Source organism: Gymnogyps californianus, chromosome 7 (genome assembly GCF_018139145.2).
Source record: "Gymnogyps californianus isolate 813 chromosome 7, ASM1813914v2, whole genome shotgun sequence".
NCBI classification, from domain to species: Eukaryota; Metazoa; Chordata; class Aves; order Accipitriformes; family Cathartidae; genus Gymnogyps; species Gymnogyps californianus.
Genome location: NC_059477.1, coordinates 14,974,306 through 14,981,150, shown reverse-complemented (window position 1 = coordinate 14,981,150; position 6,845 = coordinate 14,974,306).

Sequence of the window (6,845 nt, the reverse complement as noted above, 5' to 3'; positions counted from 1 at the left end):
TGACTTCAATCAGATTACTTGCATGCCTAAATTTAAACATGCATCATAGTAGCATTACACATTTTGGTGGCATCCTGAGATCTATTTGATGTGTGTTAATTGCAAAGCCAGAAGCTTAATGCTAAGGGAAAGGAGAAACATTTTGAATCTAGTTTGGAATAGGAAAACTGAAATGGGATATTTTTTAGTGTCTTGTACAAAAAAAATTGAATCTTTTTAAGGAGTACAAAGTAAAGAGGAAAAATTCACTATATCTTAGTTACATGGACTATTGTGTAATCATTCAACAGAGAAATTAAAATCTGTACATTATGGATGGAGGAATTTATTTAACAAAACTTCGTTTATTTACCTGAGAGGATTAAAAGGATTTGCTTTTCAGTAACTTACTAAAAAATCCAAATATTATTTTAATTGTTTTCCTGACAACAAAATGTTACACAGTAACACCCTAAAGGAGCAAAGTCTACTAGCTTTAGTAATGCGGAATTAAAAGATGATTTGTTTATCTTTATGGACAAGACTCTTAAGTTGGGAGATGCATCATTTTGATAGAGTAGAGCACTACTCTGAAAATATGTTGGAGAACAAATTGGACTCCGAGACTCCTGTACGAGGACAGTGTGTAAACCCAAAGCAAGAAACATCCCCTGTACATGAAGAATTGTATTCTGGAAATTCCATTTCTTCATTACAGAATAGGTCTCTCTGCCTTGACTTTAAAGTCGCCACATCCCTGGACCAACCACTCCAGCCAGTAAACATTGTACGCTTGAGCACAGAGTGGTCAAAGAATATTAATGTTCCCTAAATCACTAGTTTCTGGATGATGAGGCATACTTCACTGATATGTCTCACTGGTAGTGAGACAGAGGGCAGTGACGTAGCAAATAAGCTTTGTGAGTCTAATAAAAGTAATGGAATAGATGCTTTAGGTTATAAACCAGTTACTGGAGGAAGCTGCATCAAGAAATGAACCTTGACTCTCTCCCAAAGTCATATGCACCCCAAGTGCAGACCTCAGGAATTTCTGGAGCGTGACTTAGACTCTGTGCATGTGGTGAAGAGTCTGGGGTTTTCAGCAAATAGTGTTATAATGTCAGCATCTTGGTATTATTCCTTGAAAGACACACACTCTGAAAAAACAGTTCCAATGTCTTCAAATGCTTTTGAAAGGGATCAGCAATTTATTTAAAATGCAGGTGAATATTGTGAAGGGGAGGAACAACCCTAAGTGTGTAGATGTTCATTAGAGACTTTCATATATAGAGCCGCATTTGTATAGCAGATCTTGTCTTTAGGCGTTTAAACACTGAAAAGGGTGATAAATTAAATAAAAAACAAAATTATGATTAGACATATTCTTCTAAGCAATGTCTTGAGCAGCAGTTTTATGTGGTTATGGTTTGTTTATTTGTGGTAAGCTCTGGGGTCAAGCTAACCATTAAAGCCCAGCGTAATAGTATTATTGAAAAATGCTTATTCTTATTTTTCAACAATTCTTTAACATGGAAATTTTATTGCAGTGGTTGTCTCTAGCATATCTGAATTTCAGTTATCCTGTCTGCTGCAGTAGTATGTATTTGATAACCAGCATGCTTTTTGCCACTTTTCCAAACATCAAAGTAAGAGTCCCTGCACTAAAAACATTGTCTGCAGTTCAAGGATTTTTCTCTGGCAAATACACCCAAGTTATGGCATAAATTCAGCTTCTAAACCCCTTCAAACCCATGTTTTAGTGCACTCCTACGTGGCAGATAGCACAGCTGAAAGTATAGGACAAGCCATATGCAGAACAGAGTAAGTTTGCTTTACTTCATTTAAAGTCATAAATGCTAGCAAAGCAACACAAACTACAGATGACTGGCCTTGTTTTCCCTAGTCTTAGGAGCTTCATTAAAGCTTATTGGAGCAATGGGAATTTTGCTGTGGATTTCAGTAGGAGTATAGTTGCAGAAGTATTTAACCAATTGGGAGCAGACGTATGCTAGCTACTGCATGATAATATAATTAATTGATAGTGAACTGTACTGAAAATAGTAATTAACTAAGACTTAACTAATCTGTTCTTCATTATCAATGTGTATTTTAGTCTGCATTAAACAAATGGTATTGTCTTACTAAAGCTCAGCAAAGACGAAATAGTAAGACTATTAATTGTAGGAAGGCTGCCCAGAGTACATGACAGGCATCTGTGGAGACTTCTTTAAATAGAAGACGAATGGAATAAACTGTCCCAGCAGAATGCTCTAATACAGTCCCATTTTACTGGGAAGTCCACTGTTAATTCAAAGTATACTATTGTATTTTTACTATCTGCTTCTGTCTATTGATATTTCATTAACTGTAATTGTAGCAGTTAAGAAGCTACACACTTTATCACCAGTCCTTCTTTCTGCTATTAGTTCAGTTATTCATTTACATTCAGTGGGTCTTGGTCATCACTGCAAATTGGAAAGATGAGAATTCCCACTCTGGACCAAATCAGCGATCTATTAATCTTCTGAGAGTAGCCAGTATAAGATGCTTCAAACAAAGGTGTGGAATATCCTGTGATGGATAATTCAGAAGTGAAAAGCATGCAGGACACGATTTTTCAAAAATAGTTGAAGTTGAGCTAACATCAAAGCATGAGGCTTAATTAGTATCTAGGGTCATGAGATCCCAGTGGATTTTGAAAGTTGTTTGTTATACATGAAGCTTTTTGCTCTTAGTATGTTTCTCTTTCATGCACGGTTCTTATCTCTGATCCATTTCAAACATAGACACAGGTGTACAGAAGGTGACAAGAAGAAATAAAATTAGTTCTTTGAAATATTAGGTAAGTATATTCAAAATTCAGTATTAGCATCAGAGCGAGGAGATGTCTCTACCAGCTATTATGTCTTACTACGCAGAGAGGCCTCTAAATCTCAGTAGGCTTCTCAGCATTAGGCACTGTGAATGAGTGCTTGCACGTAGCCAGAGGAAAACATTTATTAACAGTGTTTAGCATAGCAGGCTTTGATGATTATGGAGTCACTCAGAGAGAGCTTGGATCGCAAGGTTTTATATATGTTGCTTATGACTCTCTGTGCCGTTTCTCTGTTGTGCTCAGCTGTGGGGAGTTAGGGATACCCAGGTACTTTGGGACACATTGCTGACATCATTACATCAGCTAATACGTGTTACTGTAAGTGTCTTTTGGATAAAACCTTACACAACAGAGAGGCCCATGAGTTGTATAAGCCCCCCCACAGAGCGAAGGATTCAGCGTTTGTTTCTGAACAAAGTTTTCCTTGTGACTCTCTGTAAACTTCAGTGTTTCATTCTCAAAGGTACCTGTGCCCATTTGACATTTTATGAATAATTATCTGTTAATATCTATTAATAAATTAATAATAGGGTTGTGGGTTTTTTTAAATAGGAATTTAAAAACTGCTTCTTGAGCAAGGCAACTCTGGGAGAACTTACCCCATAAAACATGTTCTTGTACTCCTGATAAAAAGCTTACTTCAGTTGTCAGTGAAGTCCTTAACTTTTAGGTGCTCTCCATAATTCCCCACTTACTCATTGCTAATTTTTTTCCATGATGGTAGTCACAATTATGTCCTCTTCTATCAGTTTGCTTGTTAGCACTTTCTCTGTTCATGTCCTGTCAGTGCCTTGAAAGAGTCAGTCTTTCAGCACTTCATCACTGAACGTGATTTCATCTAATTGCATATTTGAAGGACAACACAACAAATAATTTTTAAGAGACTGTCTTGTTTTGGGAGAGGATGTTTTGGCTTAGCCATTGTTTGGAGTATTTTATGAGGAGCAGGCATGTGGGGACACGGATGGAGATGAGGTTTTATTACCTTTTCTCTTTGGATTGAGGCTGATGCCAGGCTGCCGCTCTGCTTTTTCTTTAGCTCTATGAATCTGAGCTGCTTTTCTGTCGGCTTCAACAGTAACATACAGCACATCCCCCAACCGAGCAGATAGCAGCCACTGTCTTGCAAGAATCTATCAGCCTCAGAAGAGGCATTGATCCCAAATCTTTTACTTCCTGGGGAAATGCTGCAGATACTTCCTTTTCTGCCTTGAGCTACGCTTCAAAATACATTAAAAAAATAAGTAAGTTACAACTATTTTTCTGAATGGCCTAGTTTTGTTGGCTGTTTCAGAGTCTTGCTGAGAACATACCTCAGTTTGACTTGACTTCCATTTGGGACCACATTGTCCGGTTTCTTTTTGTTGAAGAAGCTCACTAAATTGCCCGGGATTTAAAGCAGACTCCCTCTGGAACTGTAGGGACGTACCCATGGAATGCTGGTGCTTCCAGGAAGGTGAATATTGAACAGAATTTTTTAAAAAAAAGATCTTTTTTTTGTTTTAAAATCACAGCTTTAGACTTAGATGCTTAAATCTGCCTGCAGTATTTTGACAAAGTTTGTTTCTCTTTAACCTGACTGCTGGTGTTAACCTGGCCTAAACTTGCTTGAAAATATAAGTGCTTAGTAGGGTTTTACCTTGAATTAACACACCCTTTTCCTTCTCCACTCCCCACAACCTTCTGCTGAAGACAAGACTACATACAGGCAAGGTTTAATCTAAGCCATGTTTGGGGTTAATTGCTTGCATTGAGAGCTATGTTTACACAGTGCTGTGTTGAGAGAAGAGGATACTTAATGACTAAACCCATCCATCTCTCTCCCAGACACATACCTGTTCTTTGTCAGGCTGTCTGTGCAGGCAGGAGTGTACAGGAAGAAGTGAGATAAAGGTTACTGGACCATAACTGGTGATGCAACCAGTGAGAAATTCTGCCAGTTGGCCACCAGGTGGTACTAGGGCTGCATTTGGGGAATTAAATCTCCTTCAGTTCTGGTCTTAGCTTTAAAATAAAGTGCAATAAACCCCCTGCCCAGCCCCCAACAGAGTCTGGATAAATGCACCCACCAACATTGCATTTGGAGGTTAGCTGCATCAGCAGAACTGACCGTTCAGGCAATGTATCACCTAGCTAATAAGCCCTTACTTGAACAGTCAAGAACAATACCTTGAGCACGTTCATCTCCCATTATCCCAGCTCTTTAATGCCGCCTTCTCTTAATGCTCTACTTTAATCTGAGGTTGCAGCTTCAGAACCAGCAAGTAGTAGCACTAACTGTTAACTTTTTTTTTTTAATTTCTGTTCCAATACTTTGTCCAGGCTACATCACCTCCATTCCTTTGCAGACCCCTACTACCCTTTTATTGCTAGCTGAGCAAAAGTCCACGTGTGCACTGACTGTCCAGCCACCAGAGCAAACAGAAGAGGTAAGAGAAGGGCTACACTGTAAACTGAGTTGATAAGAAAGCTAATTTAGATTTCTCTTTACTATCTAGTTTCCAACAGTCAAATTTGTAGAGAGCCTTGTTGCTATTATCAAGTTTGGCTGAAAAGTTCTATACTCGGTGACTAGTTAGGTGGGAAAGAGGGTAGAAGCAGGACAGACAGCACCACATGTACTTCTTATCCTTTTTGTCTTTCAAGGTAAGGGGTGGACACTTTTTGAATAGAAATAAGGATCTACTATAGACACTAACTGAAGGATGCAGAGCTTTCAAAAAACCAAGAAGTAACGTGTGCCAGAGCTCCCAGAGTTAAATAATGCTATAATATTTACGGAAAAAAAAAATTCTCTAAAGCTTGTGAACCTTTATAAATTTTGAAGTGAAGAAGTGATAACTGACTTGTTGCACAGCTGAAACTATTCCTGTGTTTGTACAACATGGATTTTCAGGGGGGGAAAAAAAAAAAAAAAAAAAAAGGTTTTCATCCTAGGAACCAAATGTTTTACTGAATCTAGGATTCAGCTGCACCCTTTCCTCTTAAACCTACCATCTGTGAGAAGAGCCAACTGCCTTGCTTTTGGCATATGTTCTCACACACATTTGTCTTTTGCTGTGTCCCTGCCATAAACCCCTCTTCCTCCTGAAGTAACGTTCCACAAGGACAACATGAGGGGTTTACGCTGTACTTGGTCACACATGTGGAGGTACACACTACGGGGTCCTGTGAACTGCCACATTAAAAATAGACTTAAGTATTTCCAGATGTCTCATTAACATGTATAGTAGTATCTTTGAATAAAGTGAATAGTTGTCTTTATTTTGTACTACCAGGAGAACTGACCCTGTTGGTAACTGGAAGAAGGCTGGCTAAGTCAAACAATGTCCAACATTTAAGACTTAGTCAGCTAGTGTAAGGACACTGGGCTATACCAGGATAACCAGGAAGAGCTTTCTTCCTGGGCAGAAGGAAAACAATTTTTAAAAAATTACTTGCTTGTTACTGAAAAATTTCAAGCATGGAAGAAAAAGGAATTTTATAAAGCTAAGGCTTCCACAGTAGCACTCTCATGCACTCAGTATTATTCTACACTGAAAAATGTAGCTTTTCCTCATGCAAAATTAACACCACCCCCCCCCCCTTTTTTTTTTTTTAATAAAAGTGATGGTTTTATGATACTGTTCCCATTGGCATGATTCCTGGAAGGATTACTCTAAACCTTATTACCCTAGTAGCCTGATGAAGAGGAAGCTATCCTTCTTCCAAACTTACATTAACCAACACAGAGGAGAGAGTCACTGTTCTGAAGTAATTCTAAAGCTTAGAAAAAAACAACCAAAAAACACCACACACAACCCCTTCCCCCACTTTGCTATAAAAAGATCAGTGCACAGAGAAACTATTCTGATATCTTTTCTGTATTTGAAGTGGTGTAGCTAAAAGCCTTTATCTTTTTGCTATATTTTTAAAGCAGTTCAATATGATGAAGCTGTGTGAAAATTGCTTTTCTTTTTTACGATATCAAAATTATTTTTATTTCCTCCAT